We start from the raw sequence: 20,893 nt of genomic DNA, 5'->3' as shown, positions 1-20,893 counted from the left end.
TAGTTTAGGCCATACTTGCATTTTCATGTCACTTTTGAGTTACCAAAATAATATTATATTTTTATTACATTAACTACAACTGTATAATTTTCATAAATATTTTTTAATACTCTGCTATTCAGAAAGTTATCAGCAAATTTACCAAAAAATTAGAGTGAGGTATGTAACTCTGTTATGAGCTAAAAACTGAAAGCATTTTGCTCACGGAAACAAAAAGCACTCAAAGAGAAAGTTAAGTTCAGATCTATACTAAAGTACCAACAAAGAAACAACCGCTATCTCACTCTGATTTCTAAGATAAATGGAGCTGTCATCCCTTAGAATGATTTCTTAATCCAAACTTTTATGATTATATATACCAAGGTTAAAAGGATCTTATATTACATTTGATGAATTTTAGAGAATTAAATAGTAGGCATATTATAAGATTAGAAATTGTATGTTCTAGTAAATTAATTTTAATGCACTTCCAAAGCTGGTACTACCTATCATTTTATGAATTCTTCATAGCAGTGAAATGCTCCCAATCAAACAGATTGTATGTTATTTTTATTCAAAGGAAGGGACTTCCTTTTTGGATATGCCTAGGAACCCTTAAAGAGAAGGGAATGGCAACCCACTCCAGTATTCTTGCCTGGAGAATCCCATGGACAGAGGAGCCTGGGGGGCTACAGTCCATAGGATCGCAAACTGAGCGACTAAACAACAGGAACACTTAACTGCTAGCTTTATGGTATAGAGTACCCACTCTCTTGTGGAAGGAATGATCACATATAGCTTAATACAACTGAAATTAAATTTAAAAAACCTTGGTTCCCTAGCATCAATATTCTTTGTAGAATGATGTTGCTTACTTGGCTTTTAGCTGTAATTGCCAATACTTCTCAGCATCTTCTTTTTACTACTGTCATTCCATTTGCAAATATTTTTCAGTTGAAATATAGAGGAAAAAGTAAACACTTGTCCGTTGGTAAGATAATTTCAAAAATATGCAAATAAAAGCTAAATCTGCCACTAATCCAGGAAAACTACCAAAAAAAAAAAAAAAAAAAACAGTATCTATGAAGAGAAACAGAGGTTTAATTTTTGTCTGACGTCAAATTATATCTAAGATATTTTCAGTGATCTTCTATATCACCTTCCACATTTTGTGAAAATATTCTTTAAAGTCTTCTAATTTGTCCATAATTCTATCCAAGGACTTTACCTTCAGAAACACATACAGGCAAAGTGATAAAAATGAAACTTAAAATAGGTAGAGCACTGCTTCCCTAGAATAAATACTACAATGATGAGTAGTAGAATGGAAGTAAAAGGGTGGAAAACTATCACTTTTACTCTTTTTTTTTATGTTAATTTTTGCAAATATACTTAAGATTTTTTTAACATAATATTTTACGGCATTTCAAATATGGAGAGAAATTGGTATAATCTGCAATTAACAGATAACAGGCTACAGATTAAAAGACTTATTTTACATTTTGTGAGTCAGGCATATCTGCAAGGAAGTTCTCAGACATTAAACTATAATAACCTCTTTTTTTGATTTTTTTCAGCTCTATTGAGTTATAAGTGACAAAGGTAAAATATATCTAAAATGTGCAAGATGATTTAATATACATTATGAAAGGATTCCCACAATTGAATTAATCAATACAACTGTCACCTCACATATTTACGTTTTTTGGTGTGAACACTTTATGTTCTACTAAGGTAGCAAATTTCAATTATACAACACAATTTTATCAACTGTAGTCACCTTATTATACATTAGATCCTAAGAACTTATTCATATAATTACTAAAAGTTTATACCTTTTCACCATCCTTTCCACATTTCTACATCCCCCAGCCTCTGGCAACTAGCATCTACTCTTTGTTTCTATAAGTATGATTTTTTTTTTTAATTCCACATCTAAATGTCATGATGCAGAATTCATCTTTCTCCATCTGGCTTATTTCACTTAGCATAATGCTCTGCAGGGTTATCCATGTTGTTCCAAATGGCAAGATTTCATTATTTTTTAAAGCTGAATAATATTTCATTGTGTGTATTAGTGATTGTAAGTGTGTGTGTGTGTGTATATATACATTTTGATGGGAACCATTTTCAAAGTCTTAATTGAATTTGCTAGAATACTGTTTCTGTTTCTGTTTTAGTTTTTGGCCACGAGGCCTGTGGATCTAGCTCCCTGACCAAGAATTGAACCTTCATGCCCTGCACTGGAAGGTGAAGTCCCAACCACTGGACCACCAGGGAAGTCCCGTTTGTGTACACATTTTGTTTATCCATTCATCTGTCAGTGGACACACAGCTTGTTTCCATATCTTGGCTATTGTAAGTAATGCTGCAGTGAACATGGAAATACAGATATCTCTTTAAGATAATGATTGCCTTTCCTTTGTATTTCTTTTTTTTTCCCCCTTGGGGATGGTCTTGATCACTGCCTCCTGTATATTGTCATGAATCTCTGTCCATAGTTCTTCAGGCACTCTGTCTGTCAGATCTAATCCCTTGAATCTATTTGTCATTTCCATTGTATAATCGTAAGGGATTTGATTTAGGTCATACCTGAAAGGTCTAGTGATTTTCCCTACTTTCTTCAATTTCAGTCTTAATTTGGCAATAAGGAGTTCATGATCTGAGCCACAGTCAGCTCCCAGTTTTGTTTTTGCTAACTGTATAGAGCTTTTCCATCTTTGGCTGCAAAGAATATAATCAATCTGATTTCACTATAGACCATCTGGTGATGTCCACATGTAAAGTCTTCTCTTGTGTTGTTAGAAGAGGGTGTTTGCTATGACCAGCATGGTCTCTTCACAAAATTCTGTTAGCTTTTGATCTGCTTCATTTTGTATTCCAAGGCCAAATTTGCCTGTTACTCCAGGTATTTCTTGACTTCCTACTTTTGCATTCAAGTCCCCTAGAATGAAAAGGACATCTTTTGGGTGTTAGTTCTGAAGGTCTTATAGGTCTTCATAGAACTGTTCAACTTCAGCTTCTTCAGCATTACTGGTCAGGGCATAGACTTGAATTACTGTGATATTGAATGGTTTGCCTTGGAAATGAACAGAGATCATTCTGTCATTTTTGAGATTGTATCCAAGAACTGCATTTCAGACTCTTTTGTTGACTATGAGGGCTATTCCATTTCTTCTAAGGGGTTTTTGCCCACAGTAGTAGATATAATGGTCATCTGAGAAATTCACTCATTCCATTTCATTTTAGTTCATTGATTCCTAAAATGTTGATGTTCACTCTTACCATCTCCTGTTTGGCCACTTCCAATTTCCCTTGATTCATGGACCTAACATTCCAAGTTCCTATGCAATACTGCTCTTTATAGCATTGGACTTTACCTCCATCACTCATCACATCCCCAACTGGGTGTTGGTTTTGCTTTGGCTCCATCTTTTCATTCTTTCTGGAGTTATTTCTCCACTCTTCTCCAGTAGTATATTGGGCACCTATAGACCTGTGGAGTTCATCTTTCATTGTCATACCTTTTTGCCTTTTCTTACTCTTCATGGGGTTCTCAAGGCAAGAATAATGAAGTGGTTTGCCATTTCCTTCTCCAGTTTTGTCAGAACTCTCTGCATGACCCATCCATCTTGGGTGGTCCTACATGGCATGGCTCATAGTTTCATTGAGCTAGGCAAGGATGTGGTCCATGTGATCAGTTAGGTTAGTTTTCTGTGACTGTGGTTTTCATTCTGTCTGCCCTCTGATGGATAAGGATAAGAGGCTTATAGAAGCTTCCTGATGGGAGAGACTGACTGAGAGGGAAACAGGGTCTTGTTCTGATGGGTGGGGCCATGTTCAGTAAGTCTTTGATCCAATTTTCTTTTTTAAAAAAAATTAAATTTATTTATTTTAATTAGAGGCTAATTACTTTACAATATTGTATTGGTTTTGCCATACATCAACATGAATCTGCCACGGGTGTACACGTGTTCCCAATTCTGAACCAATTTTCTGTTGACAACAAACTGTGGAAAATTCTTAAAGAGATGGGAATATCAGACCTTCTTAGCTTCCTCCTGAGAAATCTGTAATCAGGTGAAGAAGCAACAGTTAGAACCAGACATGGAACAATAGGCTGGTTCCAAATCAGGAAAGGAGTACGTCAAGGCTGTATATTGTCACCCTGCTTATTTAATTTATATGCAAAGTACATCATGTGAAATGCCAGGCTAGATGAAGCACAAGCTGGAATCAAGATTGCCGGGAGAAATATCAAGAACCTCAGATACACAGATGACACCACCCTTATGGCAGAAAGCAAAGAGAAACGAAAGAGCCTCTTAATGAAAGTGAAAGAGGAGAGTGAAAAATATTGGCTTGAAACTCAACATTCAGAAAACTAAGATCGTGGCATCCAGTTCCATCAATCATGGCAAATAGATGGGGAACCAATGAAAACAGTGAGAGACTATTTTTTTTGGCTCCAAAATCACTGCAGATGGTGACTACAACCATGAAATTAAAAGACGCTTGCTCCTTGGAAGAAAAGCTATGACCAACCTAGACAGCATATTAAAAACAGAAACATTACTTTACCAACAAATATCCATATAGTCCAAGCTATGGTTTTCCCAGTAGTATTGTACGGATGTGAGAGTTGGACTATAAAGAGAACTGAATGCTGAAGAATTGATGCTTTTGAACTGTGGGGTTGGAGAAGACTCTTGAGAGTCCCTTAGACTGCAAGGAGACCCAACCAGCCAATCATAAAGGAAATCAGTCCTGAATATTCATTGGAAGGACTGATGCTGAAGCTGAAACTCCAATACTTTGGCCACCTGATGCAAAGAACCATCTCATTTGAAAAGACCCTGATGCTGGGAAAGACTGAAGGCAGGAGGAGAAGGGGATGACAGAGGATGAGATGGTTGGATGGCATCACCGATGCAATGGACATGAGTTTGAGTAGGTTCTGGGAGTTGATGATGGACAGGGAATCCTGGCGTGCTGTAGTCCATTGGCTTGCAAAAAGTCGGACATGACCGAGTGACTGTACTGAACTTCCTTTGCATATATATCCAGAAGTAGAACTGCCCAATCATATGGTAGTAGTTCTACATTTAATTTTTTGAAGAACCTCTATACTTTTTTCCATAGAGGCTGAAAATAGTTTACACTCCAAAAAGAGCATAAAAGTTTTGCATTTTCTCCACATTCTTGCCAGTATGTGTTCCAAATAATTTCCAGTATCGCTTGTTTTTTGATAATAGCCATTCTAATAAGTATGAGGTAAAATCTCACTGTGGTTTGATTTTCATTTCCTTAATGATTAGTGATATTAAGCACCTTTTCATGTACCTGTTGGCCTTTTATGTCTCCCTTAGAAAAATACCTATTGAGGTCCTCCGCCCATTTTAAAATTGGATTATTTGTGTTCTTTGCTATTGAGTTGCATGAGTTCCTTGTATGTTGTAGATATTAACCTCTTATTGGATATGTGACTTACAAGTATTTTCACCGATTTCATAGGCTGCCTTTTCATTTTGTTGACAGTTTTCTTTTTTGTGAAGAAACTTTTTAGTTTAGTTTTAGTTTAATAGTCTCAATTGTTTACTTTTGCTTTTGTTGCCTTTTTGATGTTGAATCCCCCAAAAAATCATCACAAAGACAATGTCAAGGAGCTTACCCCTACTATATTTCTTCTAGGAATTTTATGGTTTCAGGTCATGTTCAAGCCTTTCATCCATATTGAGTTGATTTTTATTAATAGTGTAAAATGGGGGTGCAGTTTTACTCTTTTGCATGTGAATATCCAGTTTTCCCAGCACCCATTTAAGACACTATCTTTTCCCCATTGTATATTCTTGGCATCTTTGTCAAAAACTAATTGACGAATACATGCATTTATTTCTGGGCTCTCTATTCTGTTTTCCTGATGTGTATGTCTGTTTTTAGACAATACCACAATGTGGTATTGTCTAATTCTATGACTAAGAATTAGAAATAATAGACTTGGAAATCAGGTAATAGAATTAGAAATATAAATCTATTTCTATAGAATTAGAAATCAGGTAATATAAATCAGGAAGTGTGATACCTCCTGATCTTTTTTAAGATTGCTCAGGTTCTTTTGTGGTTCCATACAAAATTTAGGATTGATTGTTCTATTTCAACAAAAATGGCATTGAAATTTTGATAAGGACTGCATTGAACCTGTAGATTGCTTTGGGTTATATGAACATTTTAACAATATTAATATTTCTAATCAATGAACAAGGAGTAGCTTCCCATTTGTCTTCTTTAATTTCTTTCATCAATGTTATACTTTTCAATGTATACATCTTTTACTTCCTTGGTTACATGTATTTTTAAGAATTTTATTCTTTCTGGTGCTATTCTATTGTAAATGAACTTTTTTTTCTTACAATAATGTATTATTCCTCTCTCCAATAATTCATTATTAGTGCATAGAAACAATTGATTTTTGTGTACTGATTTTTGTATCCTACAACTTTACAAATTTGTTGATAGTTCTAACAGTTTTTTTTTTTTTTTGATGGAGTATAGGGTTTCTATAAGGTCAAGTCATCTGGAAACAGATAATTTTTTACTGCTTCCATTCAAATTTGATGTCTTTGATTTTTTTTTTTTCTTACCTAATTGCTTTGACTAGGATTTTAAGTACTTAATCACCATATGTTCATCCTGATCTCATTAACTGATACTTAATAGCTCTGGATTTCCCTTCCAGTTTGATGCTGAACCAAAGAGTGGAATGATTCTTGCATGAGCTTTAGACATATCTACTGGCATTTCCTATCACCTTCTGATATTTCTCCTTTTGGATAATTGTAGTGAAGATTCTACTCTATTTTTCAATTAGATCAACAATTACATTTTATTTTCTTTATAACATTGATAGTTATAAAGCAGAAGTCAGCTAACATTTCCTATAATGGACTAGATAATAAATATTTAAGGTTCTACAGGCTGTATGGTCTCTCTCATAACTACTCATATCTTAATAGTTTTAGTGCAAAGTCAGCCACAGACAATACTAAAAAAAAATGAGTGTGGATATTCCAATAAACTTTTGTTTATAAATTAGACTAAGCCTATAGTTTGCTGATCCCTGTAATAGAATACTATTTAAAAACCAAGAAAATAAAGAAACTACATAATCACACTATCCTAACACAATATTATTAATAATTTTGCATCTATTTTCATTGTTTTCCTATATTCATATATTTCTGATGAATTTACTGATTTAAATGTAGTATAATCTAATTAATCTATAACTTAAGTCATAAGTATACAAAAATGAATAAAGGGATCTCTGATTCAAATATTGAGTACTTATGCTAAGTGCTTATCAAGTATTTATTTACTCAGCTAAATTTCCACAAAAGCCTATAAGATATTGTCCCTATCTTTTAAATAAGACTAAAGCTCAGGAAATATCAGAAATTAAACCCAAGTGAAACAATAATGTCAGGGACTGGATTTCACTAATCACTGCTGACTCTTAAAATTATATAAATAAAATTAGAAATAAGACTCTTGTTTAATGTATTTAGAAGAGGAAACAAGCATAAAATAAACCTAAGTATTTTTTATTATGTCATCTGTGCTTATCTAAAATATTCTTATGGATCAAAATAGTCAAAGACATCTAATGTTCCAAGACTTTAAGAAAACAACTGGAAAAGTTCTCTCCATGGATACATTTGTATGTTAGAAACCTACCTGAAATGTCAGGAAAACTACAGCATTAAGGTCAAATGAAAGCACTGTTTATAATAGCCAGGACATGGAAGCAACCTAGATGTCCATCAGCAGATGAATGGATAAGAAAGCTATGGTACATATACACAATGGAGTATTACTCAGCCATTAAAAAGAATACATTTGAATCAGTTCTAATGAGGTGGATGAAACTGGAGCCTATTATACAGAGTGAAGTAAGCCAGAAAGAAAAACACCAATACAGTATACTAACACAAATATATGGAATTTAGAAAGATGGTAATGATAACCCTGTATGCGAGACAGCAAAAGAGACACAGATGTATAGAACAGTCTTTTGGACCCTGTGGGAGAGGGAGAGGGTGGGATGATTTGGGGGAATGGCATGGAAACATGTATAATATAATATAAGAAACGAATCACCAGTCCAGGTTCGATATAGGATCCTTGGGGCTGGTGCACTAGGATGACCCAGAGGGATGGTACGGGAAGTGAGGTGGGAGGGAGGTTCAGGATGGGGAACACGTGTACACCTGTGGCAGATTCATGTTGATATGTGGCAGAATCAATACCATATTGTAAAGTAATTAGTCTCCAATTAAAATAAGTAAATTTAGATTAAAAAAAAAAGAAAAACTTTCACCACAAATAATGCACAGAATGTAGATTCTATTGAAAAATGGACACATCCTAGCAGGGACACTTCTGTAAGTTTATTAATATTCCACATATGCTAATTGTTTAAATTGATAGAAAATATATCTTGTCAAAGAATGGTTTTGAAAAGATTTGTATGTCTTCAGAATGTTTACAGTCTGCTTTTGTAATCATCTTTGGTTTCTTGGAAACAATAAAAATTTGTCTATCTAGCTATTTAATTTCATTTCTCTTTAGTCATCAGTTAATCCAACATGATGGATTGACGGCATATGAGCACTGGAAATAGCACCTTATAAAAACTATAATATTAAGTAAGACAGAAAAGGAAAGAGACAGATTGTAAGTGGTGGTTAAATCAGATGAAAATAGCACTCAGTCTTTGAAAATTGTCTAAATAATCTAAATTTATATATTATTGAATTTTTTGATTCTATTATTAATCAAATTTCTTAATGCTTGGAAAGCAAATAATTCTAGAAGAATACTAAAGAACTATCAAAGGGCATTTGTATGTGGTAAACTACTTTTTGTTATATTATCAGAGTGTATAAACTATCATGAGGTTCAAAGTCCTCATTCTGCTATTTTCCTGTTTGCATAAAGGAATCTAAAACATCTTTCATTATCAATTCATGATTTTAAACTATTGTAGCATTTATCACATCTATAAGCTAGAGTAAACACAGAAATACAACAGGATGATTTATTTTTCAGTCATTTAACAAATCATAAATAACATTTCTTCTTAAGTCCATTATTTTAAAATCATTATATCAATATAAATATTTAAATATACTAATATGCAAATAATGTTATTATTATTAATATTGAAATTTACTAATGAGCAAGGTTGATGTTAGGATTTCCATTGAAATCTATGCTCACAGAAAAGTGAAAAGGCCTTTTTAAAAAGCATTATATGGTGCAGTTATTTTTTTCCTCAGTACTCTGATTTCTGTATTGTTATTTTTTCATAGCTCACCAGTTTATCACAGGATATTATCTTTTCTACTCTTTCTCCAGCATATTTTACTTGACTTTAATTATAATCACATCTACCTCATTGCAAGTCACTACTCAGATACTTCTTCACTTCCTTATCTCCAACCTGTTTTGTTTCTTCTACTTAAATTGACATCTTAGGGTCTCTGAGATGAATAATTGCAAATTAGACCAAAATCAGTGAAGGCTTAAAAAAATTCCACTTTCAAGATTATTACCTATTTATTATTAACAAGTCTTGCGTTGACCAATAGTTCAGACCAAATTCATACACATTCATTAGGCTCAGGTTACTTTTCTGTGCACATTTCTATATTTTATACAACTTATGGCTACTGTGTCTTATTCCTTTTATTTGTGGGCATAATCAAGGAAAAAACAGAGTAGAGAAAAACACAGTCCACAGATGTTCACTTGAATAGACTTCTTTGGATTATGAGTGATACTGTTAAACCTCATTACTATTGCTTGAAGTGTGGTATTTGAAGGCAATACAAAAGAAGAGAGGGTAGTGCAGACTCTGGATTTTCTAAAGAAATGGAAAAACACAGGTTACATGTAAAATTGAGTTTCACAAATCTCACTAGAGTCACTACCTTTAATTCATCCAGTAAATTGTGACCTTGTTTTAATAATTAACAAAACTGAATATACATACATAAATATATTTGTGCATATATATTTGTCAGTTTATTGCCAATTACTTAGATATGAACAAACTGATGAAATGGGTGCAAGAGAAAAAAATTAAAAGTATGAAATGAAGATCCGGTGTTTTTCTAAGTAATGGTAAATTACACATCTACCATTTGAGAAGGAAATTTATTGGTATTCATTAGCTGTCCAATAACTCCCTATACTCATTTAAATAATTTGCTCTAAAATTCAATTAAATAAAATATCCCCTGACAATGAAAATAAATAGAAAATTTAAAAGATAATTATTAGAAATACTATCAATATTGGAGAAGGATATGGCAATCCACTCCAGTATTCTTGCCTGGGAAATCCCATGGACAGAGGAACCTGGTGGGCTACAGTCATGAGGTCACAAAGAGTCGGAAACGATTTAGTGACTAAACAATAACAAATCAATAATACACGTCTTACAATGAGACACACTGAGTTATGAAAAATGAAACCAAAAGTATTTAGAAATCTTGTGGTTGAAAAATCAAATGCCCTAATCAGATCTGGGTGATTGATGAATAAGCTAATAAATTGCCCTAATATATCAAATGTCTTTATTTCAACTTAAATCTGATACTGAAGGTTTATTTTATTTGGGTCACACATTCCTTTGTCTAGATGAAAGTTAAGAAAAAGTCAACTCTGTCAATTAAATAATCAGTTGCCTGCCTTGCATCCAGGGCCACCTACCGAAAAGTGTTGAATTAAAGTGAATCAATATCAGGCTAAATGAGGTTTGAGAGCATGAGGAAAGTCTGTTATCTAGTTGCTGAGTCAGTGAGAAAAGGAGGATTGGGATTAGAATTAAGGTGAGCCACAAATAAAATCTGAGAAATGGATAAGGTTGGAATTAGTTTTAACTTAGGCCAGGAATGGAAGAGTTCCAGGCTCAGTGGATCTTCTATGTCTGGAATAACAGCAGGGAGAAGCCGCTACCTCTGCTCTGGACCTACCAGGAGGCTCAGGAGCCTCTGTGACTTGTTTGAAGCTGAGTAATTCAAGGGTGGCAACTCCACCCTACCACAAGTAACCAGCCCATTAAATGAAGAAAACCCTTCTTATACTTGGAGGAAAAGCATTTTCCGTCAGTTTCCTCTGGCAGAGAGAGTTGCCTGGAGTTCAGGGCAAAGCCTCAGAGGAAAGCCTCAGGCATTCCTGACAAATGGGCACTGACCCTCCATCTGTGCTTAATTATCATCATGGTTCATGAAGGTCAACACAGGGGCCAGCACAAGAGCACATGACAAGGCCACATTTTAAATGCTTACCAACGTTTCTACAAAATTGTCACAGAGCTTTAACCTGATGGTTCTATTTTACTCCAGAAAGATAAACCCATACCCAGGGTTTTTTCAACACGTTAGTCAATAACCCGGGAAACTTCTGCGATAGCTATAACTATATTCACCTATTTTATATCTCTTTCTCAACACCTATTAAACTATCATATTTTTACATACATTTATGCAAATAAAATCATGCAGTGCACATACTGATCTTTAGTTTTAAAAATGGAAGTCAGTGTTCCAAAATTTGTGTGTCTGATTAAAAAAACAATAGAAAAAAACCAATCCTTAATATAGGAAGGAAAGAAACTATTTTGGAGGCTGCGTTCAGGTAGGCATGAAGCTTATAGCTTATTCATCTCTATAAAAGCAGTGTTATTACTCAGCCATGAAAAGGAATGAAATTGTGCCATTTGTAGAGATGTAGATGGACCTAGAGACTGTCAAAAGTAAAGTCAGAAAAAGAAAAACATATATTGTATATTAATGCATATACGTTGAATCTAGAAAAATGGTATAGATGAACCTATTTGCCAAGCAGAAATAGACACAGATATAGAAAAAAAAAAATGTATGGACACTAAGGGGGTCAAAGGGATGATGAATTAGGAGATTGGGGTTGACATATAAACACTGTGTGCAGGCTAAATTGCTTAAGTCGTGTACAGCTGTTTAAGCATTTAAAATGTAGCCCACCAGGCTGCTCTGTCCATGGGATTTTCCAGGCAAGAATACTTGGTTGCTATGCCATGAATAGATAATTAACCAAACCTACTGTATAGCACAGGAGACTCTACTCAGTGCTCTATGGTGCCCTAAATGGGAAAGAAATTTAAAAATGGGGGGATATATGTATACATAGAGCAAATTCAATTAGCTGTACAGTAGAAACTAACACAACATTGGCAGGCAACTATACTCCAATAAATTTTCTTAAAGTAGTGTTGATTACTGTAACTAGGCTATATATACTATAGTATATATACTGAAGCCATGCTGTAGTATTGGCTAATTTGATTTCTTAGCAATTCACATATATGTCACATGTTTATCATGGGTTTTACTTAAAACAAGGAGCTTAAGAAATGCTTTAGCACTTTCAATTTTTTTCTAAAACTTCAATTAGTTATCATAATCCCATGAACTAAGAGGAAGTGGTATTTTTAATCATTTTTGCAGATAAGAGCATAAGGAATCAGAGGTACGAAGTGATTTTTCCAAAGTGTAGTGTCCAGTCAGTGATCACAGTGATACCATGACTAGCATCCTTCTGTTAGGCTCCTTGTTATCGATTCCATTTTAACACACCAACTTGGAGGCTGCTCTTTCTGCTTCCAAATATAATCTTTCAGTTTTATTTCTATTTCTATTTATTTTATTTATTTCTAGTGAAAGTACATCTTTAAATCCTTGCACATATTTTTGTCTGTCTTCTCCATCAGAATTCAAATATTTGTTCTCTGGAATACTAACTGCCAACTATCCTTCCAAGTCTTTAGAAAATTCACTGTTACTCCAGCTTATTTACATGTCCTTTCTATAATGTTTTTTAGTATATAGGCTACAATATGACATTCTTGTTAACAAAAGGGGGCTTGATGAAAACATTTGGCTACTTTAAGTGTTTTTCCAAAAATTTATGTGGTAGGATGTCTGAAGCCCAAGAATTGCACCTTCCCTTCTAGAAATCAGTATGGGTTGATTAATCTATGGAGAAGAAAGTGTAGAACAAAGTGATGTATTAAAGTGATGGTCAATGCTTAGATGCTAGTGTTATATTCAAGGCCTTTTTCATTCAGTTACATCAGAATGTTCCTTTATATACTTTATAAATAATAATTCTTTAACTTCCTCAATCTAAACCATGATGTGTCAATTTCATGAACCTTTATGAACAGTCTACACAATCTAGTAGTTAATGTTTCAAAATAGTCCAGAAAGAATATATTTAGCAAACTGAGTCACAAATTAAAGCAGTAGATGTTCAGAGACTATTGCCTTCACTATAAATTCTTTTTGATAGCCTATAAATAAAGTATGAGTTGTTCTTCACATCCTACCTATACAGTGAACTATGTTTTCACCTACAGGAATTAATATGTTCCTTAGAGAATAATGGACTGGTCTTTTTGCTCTTAGTCCCCTCTGTCTTATATAGAGGATACAGCAATGTCAAATTAATGTACAGTGTTTATGTTTTGGTGACAACTCACCCAGTTTTATAATAGGAATTTAACTGAATCAAATCTTTTCCTTTCCAACATGTAATTGAATTTAAATTGCAGTCTAATCCTGGGAGGTTATTTTATTCTTCAAAGTGGGCCACCTTTTACATCCTACTGACAGATTTACTTTAACAACTAGACAGCAGAGATATCAATACAGCATGGGCCACAAAATGTCAGTAACACAACTTATTGTAAATGCAAACTAGTACTATAGTTAAAAGAACTCTGAGAATGCTAACAATTGATAACAAGGGTCAAACGAACCACAGATGTTTCTATAATGGGAAATGAGAAAAAATAATATGAACAAGCAGTTATTTATGATGAATTAGAAATGAATATCCCATACCAAACAATTCCTCTGATTTATAATACTATACTTTGAGAACTGTGTAAAAGCAGTTATCGTGAGATGCATCAGTCAGTTCAGTTCAGTCGCTCAGTCGTGTCTGACTCTTTGCGACCCCATGAATCGCAGAACGCCAGGCCTCCCTGTCCATCACCAACTCCCAGAGTTCACTCAAACTCATGTCCATCGAGTCAGTGATGCCACCCAGCCATCTCATCCTCTGTCATCCCCTTCTCCTCCTGGCCCCAATCCCTCCCAGCATCAGGGTCTTTTCCAATGAGTCAACTCTTCACATCACGTGGCCAAAGTATTGGAGTTTCAGCTTCAGCATCAGTCCTTCCAATGAACACCCAGGACTGATCTCCCTTAGGATGGACTGGCTGGATCTCCTTGCACTCCAAGGGACTCTCAAGAGTCTTCTCCAATACGACAGTTCAAAAGCATCAATTCTTTGGCGCTCAACTTTCTTCACAGTCCAACTTCACATCCATACATGACCACTGGAAAAACCATAGCCTTGACTAGACCAACTTTTGTTGGCAAAGTAATGTCTCTGCTTTTTAATATGCTATCTGCTGCTGCTGCTGCTAAGTCGCTTCAGTCGTGTCCGACTCTGTGCGACCCCATAGACAGCAGCCCACCAGGCTCCCCCGTCCCTGGGATTCTCCAGGCAAGAACACTGGAGTGGGTTGCCATTTTCTTCTCCAATGCATGAAAGTGAAAAGTGAGAGGGAAGTTGCTCAGTCGTGTCCGACTCTTAGCGACCCCATGGACTACAGCCTACCAGGCTCCTCCATCCATGGGATTTTCCAGGCAAGAGGACTGGAGTGAGGTGCCATTGCCTTCTCGAAATATGCTATCTAGGTTGGTCATAACTTTCCTTCCAAGGAGTAAGTGTCTTTTAATTTCATGGCTGCAGTCACCATCTGCAGTGATTTTGGAGCCCCCCAAAATAAAGTCTGACACTGTTCCACTGTTTCCCCATCTATTTGCCATGAAGTGATGGACCGGATGCCATGATCTTAGTTTTCTGAATGTTGAGCTTTAAGCCAACTTTTTCACTCTCCTCTTTCACTTTCATCAAGAGGCTCTTTAGTTCCTCTTTACTTTCTGCCATAAGGGTGGTGTCATCTGCATATCTGAGGTTATTGATATTTCTTCCGGCAATCTTGATTCCAGCTTGTGCTTCCTCCAGCCCAGCGTTTCTCATGACGTACTCTGCATAGAAGTTAAATAAGCAGGGTGACAATATACAGCCTTGATGTACTCCTTTTCCTATCTGGAACCAGTCTGTTGTTCCATGTCCAGTTCTGACTGTTGCTTCCTGACCTGCAGACAGGTTTCTCAAGAGGCAGGTCAGGTGGTCTGGCATTCCCATCTCTTTCAGAATTTTCCACAGTTTACTGTGATCCACACAGTCAAAGGTTTTGGCATAGTCAATAAAGCAGAAATAGGTGTTTTTCTAGAACTCTCTTGCTTTTTCAATGATCCAGTGGATGTTGGCAATTTGATCTCTGGTTCCTCTGACTTTTCTAAAATCAGCTTGAATATCTAGTACTTATTAAACAGAGTAATAACAACCAACTAATCTACCCACGTTTTTTCTCCATATCTCTTGTCCCAGAACTTCAACTGCATTGTGTGTATTTTCTTTAAAGGTAGCATAGGCAAAATACCAGATATTTCGCCACTGCCTAACTGAAGTTGTCATTTTTCTAGTCTCTTCTAAAAGGGTCCTCACCACCTGCTGCTGCTGCTGCTAAGTCGCTTCAGTCGTGTCTAACTCTGAGCAACCCCATAGACAGAAGCCCACCAGGCTCCCCCGTCCCTGGGTTCTACAGACAAGAACACTGGAGTGGGTTGCCATTTCCTTCTCCAATGCATGAAAGTGGAAAGTGAAAGTGAAATCGCTCAGTCGTGTCCGACTCTTAGTGACCCCTTGGACTGCAGCCTACCAGGCTCCTCCATCCATGGGATTTTCCAGGCAAGAGGACTGGAGTGGGGTGCCATTGCCTTCTCCGTCACCACCTGCTGCCTTTCCCTAAAGTCAATGTCACACATCTTAAGATTTTGTTTTATTAAACACTTGACATTAGATTTTGTGGTTTTATCAGACAAATACAGTATCTTAGGGATGAAAAATACAGACATTTATTTATTTATTTCTTTTATGCTACTTGAAGGTATGGATTAACTATTACTCTGGTGGTCTCTGGTGGCTTTGGGTGACCTTCAATCCATGTGCTCAGTCACTAAGTCATGACTGACTCCTTGTGACCCCATGGACTATAGCTTGCTGGGCTCCTTTGTCCGTGAAATTTTCCAGACAAGAATACTGGAGTGGGGTTGTCATTTCCTACTTGAAGGGATCTTCCTGACCCATGTATTGAACCGGAATATCTTGCATCTCCTTCACTGGCAGGCAGATCTTTTATCACTGAGCCACCCGAGAGGCCCTAGCTGACTTTCAAACATACTCCTTATTTGTAGGGATCCAAACTACAGGGACATGTTCTCAGATTGGAAAGTAAAGACTATGAAGTCAAAACATGCAAAGACATTTTGGACATGTGTTTGTTCACTCTTGGACATCACTGGTTTATATTTCATTGAGAAAACAAATCCAGAGTCAGGGAAGACAAAGCATACTTTGCTTGCAGAGAAACATGACAAGGATGTGTAGGGAAATAATAATTATAATCAAAAAGTAAAATTACCAATTTGATTCACTCATAAGTGTATAGTTGAAGAAGCAATTCATGATGAGTTTCCTAAGAGTTTCATAGCCCTTCCTTTTGAAGTTTAAATCCTGGCTACCACTGTCTTCAGTCCACTGGATGGTAACTTTTCTGTGGGCTCCAGCTTTTGTTTCCTCTTCCTATTTTGGCAAAACTACCAAATTAACAACTTTCTCCTTAAGTCTTTGGGGAAGCACACAGCTGGAATGAATGGAATGCAGAAAACTCAGGCAAGTGATAACAAACAAATCAAGTATTAGAACAGATAAAGCACAGGTGGGTGGAGAGAGGGTGTTGATATGAACACTTCAATGATTGAAGATTAACATGACCATAGTGAGTGTCTAGCTCTTAACTCTGTAAGAGCCTAGTTCAAAACAAATGCTGCTGGTGGACTTAAAAGATAGTTGACATAGTTGAATTAGTTTCATTTTCTGCAAAATGGATGTAATAGCTACTAAACTAAATTCTGAGAAATTTTAGCTTAAAGTTTCAATTGTCTTAGTGATGCTTACTTGTGACAAAAACAGGTACAGTAAATGTTATAGGTAGTTGGTAATCAGCTAATGTAATTTATATCTAAATAAAATGTGTGGGTACCGTCTCTTTGTATCTCTTTGTAACTTATACGAGAACCTCATAATCTCATTTATGCATAACTAAAGAAACGTCATAAAACAAGCAAAAAAGAAACTTTAAAAATGGAGTTAAGATCTTTCAATAAAATATATCTTCCAATTTCACTATATAATCTTACATATTTGAATAGGTTGTAGACTAGTCAAAATTAAAATATTTTTCAGTTCAGTTCAGTTCAGTCGCTTAGCCGTGTCCAACTCGTTGCGACCCCATGAATCACAGCACGCTAGGCCTCCCTGTCCATCACCAACTCAAGGAGTTCACTCAAACGCATGTCCATCGAGTCAGTGATGCCACCCAGCCATCTCATCCTCAGTCGTCCCCTTCTCCTCCTGCCCCCAATCCCTCCCAGCATCAGGGTCTTTTCCAATGAGTCAACTCTTCCCATCAAGTGGCCAAAGTACTGCAGTTTCGGCTTTAGCATCATTCCTTCCAAAGAACACCCAGGACTGATCTCCTTTAGAATGGACTGGTTGGATCTCCTTGCAGTCCAAGGGACTCTCAATAGTCTTCTCCAACACCGCAGTTCAAAAGCATCAATTATTCTGCGCTCAGCTTTCTTCACAGTCCAACTCTCACATCCATATATGACCACTGGAAAAACCATAGCGTTGACTAGACGGACCTTTGTTGGCAAAGTAATGTCTCTGCTTTTGAATATGCTATCTAGGTTGGTCATAACTTTCCTTCCAAGGAGTAAGCATCTTTTAATTTCACGGCTGCAATCACCATCTGCAGTGATTTTAGAGCCCCCCAAAATAAAGTCTGACACTGTTTCCACTGTTTCCCCATCTATTTGCCATGAAGTGATGGGACCAGATGCCATGATCTTAGTTTTCTGAATGTTGAGCTTTAAGCCACCTTTTTCACTCTCCTCTTTCACTTTCGTCACGAGGCTTTTTAGTTCCTCTTCACTTTCTGCCATAAGGGTGGTGTCATCAAAACCCCAACCAGGACAAATAATTAAATGTACAATATTAACTTAAAGTATTTCATGTATCAATATATTATAATAGTATTATCCCAAATTTGAATAATTAAATATAATTTTTTTCTGCAATCCTCACTCTTCTACTATGGCCTGTGTATTTTTTGTTTATGTATCATTTTTGTCATATATTTTGAATTTTGCAGAAATATGAGTTTTTCATTAAAGATTATATAGTATTTCCCATTTCGTTGTTATAATTTTCATAATTATTACTTAATGTATGCATAATAGTTTATCGAGTACATGCTGCTGCTTTTGTCACTAAGTCATGTGGGACTCTTTGTGACCCCATGGTCTGTAGCCTGCCAGGCTTCTCTGTCTATCAAGTGCATGGCCGTAATATATTCATCCACTTGCCTTAGGTTGTCTTCAGTGCTCCCATAAACGTGATAATTCAAGGGACATAAGGGGCAGGGGTCATAAAATCATGAGACTGCAATTGACAAAGTGATATGTCATAGATGGAACTGAATATGTTTACGATTCCCAAAAAGAGCAATGATTCCCTGGTAGCTTCAGCCATTCAGTAGGCAGAGGAGTCAATAGACCACAGAAGCTTACTGTAGTGTGATGGAAGCCCATGTTACTGGATGCCTCTGCCAGGTTGAGTCACCTTGCTGTAGTACTATTTCTTAATCCTGATCCAACAGTATTGTAGTTCATAGAAACTTCTAGGATTCTAGTGTACTTCTGCATCTTATCATTGATATAATGTGATCTTATGGACTCTTTTTTTTTTCTTGATTTTTTTTCTTATTCAATTTTTTTAAATGAGCTTTTTAATAGAAAAGTGGGAAAGGCATTCTCTGGCCCTGTAGTCTTCCTAGAATACTCAGGATCTTTTTTTTTTTTTTTTTTTTTCAATTTCATTCCCTAATGCCAGTTAATAACCTTCTTTTCAAATTGAGGGAAGAAAGAAAATACTAGAAAATCTTTGAAGACTAAATGCAATATGTGATACTCAAAATCTCTTAGATGTAACTCCGTTTATCTCAACTACAGAGTGTCACTAAATAGAAGAGGTGAGAAAGATAATATAAATGGCTTTCTAACTATGCTCCAAGAAATTCTAAGCATTTTAAGAGGAATCTCAGGGATCATTTCAGGGAAGAAGTCAGAGCATGGTACTAGGTAGAGGTCAGGATCTCTATGACTCTTGGATACTAGAATTCTGAGTAAGATCTTGTTTCTAGAAAGTTTTCTGTGGTTTTAAAAACTGTGAGGAGATGGAGGGAACAGAACAAAACCACACATTATTTTCTTGATTATTTCTCCTTGATTGTGGTACCATACATTATTTTTCCTAAGGTATGGCTCAGGGAGAGAAGAAAAGACTACAAGCATACTAAAAGGTTAAAAAAAGATTAGATAAAGTTTTCTCTAAACATAAAAACATTGAAAAGTTTAGGCAGACTATTATTCAGACAGAATGAATTACATACTATTTATGCTATTGGATAATGATTCTGCTAATAATTACTATAGATCCTTATTGAATCCTTAATCAGTCACCAAGTTTCAAAGATAGCCACTGTAAAATTCTCATTTTACAGTGGAAGAATATAAGAAATTAAACGGTACATCTAGAATGTAGTGGAATAAGGGCTTGAATTCAGGGAGTTTTGATTTGCAGAAACAGAGTATTTAATTTTTTTTCTCTGTACTACACAGCTGTATGCTAATTCAAAAGTGGTAAAAATACTTATTTCCAAGACATTCATTTCTCTTTCACTTTTGTACATTCAAGAATATTTACTGAATACCTTACTGTATTCTGAGAATTAAGTCAAATAAGATATAGCTTCTGTCCTCAAGAACAGGAAGTGTGCCAAGTAAATTTAATATATATGGTGTTATGTGATATGCTTGTTATGGTGAAGGTATGCACAGGGATTTAGAATTGGAACAATGTCAGACTTCAAGGATAGGGGAGTTGATGTTTCTGTGTATCTTACATTCTGGGCTTCTCTGGTGGTTCAGACTGTAAAGAGTCTGCCTGCAATGCAGGAGACCTGGGTTCGATCCCTGGATCAGGAAGATCCCCTGGAGAAGGGAATAGCTCCCCACTCCAGAATTCTTGCCTGGAGAATCCCATGGATAGACAAGCCTGGTGGGCTACAGTCCATGAGGTTGCAAAGAGTCAGACATAACTAAGTGACTAAGCATACACACACGCATACATCTTATATTATAGACAAGAATTAGTCAGATGGAGGAAGGTAGTGGTGAAGGACACTTCAGCTTAAGGAAAGAGCAGGTGCGATATGGAATAGTAAAACATCATGATGCTCAAGAACTACAGATAATCACATTTATTGCAGCAACACTTGCAGGTGTGTTAGAGGAAGAGCCTAGACCAGTAATTTTCAAACATTAGTGGACATCAGAATTACTTAGAGGATTTATTAATCTATAGTGTGCTGGGTCTCACTTCCAGAGCTTCATTCAGTAAATCTGAGGTGGTATCCAGAATCTGCATTTTCAACAAGATACCAGGTTATGATTATGGTGCTCAACTGGGGGCCACATTATGAGAACTACTAGGCAAGATCTATAAGCAGGAGCCAACTTTTTCTATCTTAGTTGATTAAAATTTA

The 20,893-nt window shown here is 35.9% G+C and overlaps 1 protein-coding gene across 7 annotated transcripts in view; it reads right to left on the bottom strand.

The window, feature by feature from the left end:
* Nucleotides 1-20,893, bottom strand: part of SLC16A7 (solute carrier family 16 member 7) — a 205,962-nt gene that overhangs the window by 70,719 nt on the left and 114,350 nt on the right. The gene's annotated exons all lie outside the window — the stretch shown is intronic.

Source organism: Bos mutus, chromosome 5 (assembly GCF_027580195.1).
Source record: "Bos mutus isolate GX-2022 chromosome 5, NWIPB_WYAK_1.1, whole genome shotgun sequence".
NCBI lineage: Eukaryota > Metazoa > Chordata > Mammalia > Artiodactyla > Bovidae > Bos > Bos mutus.
Note: the sequence above shows the minus strand (reverse complement) of the source record. Positions and strands in the feature narration are given on the sequence as shown.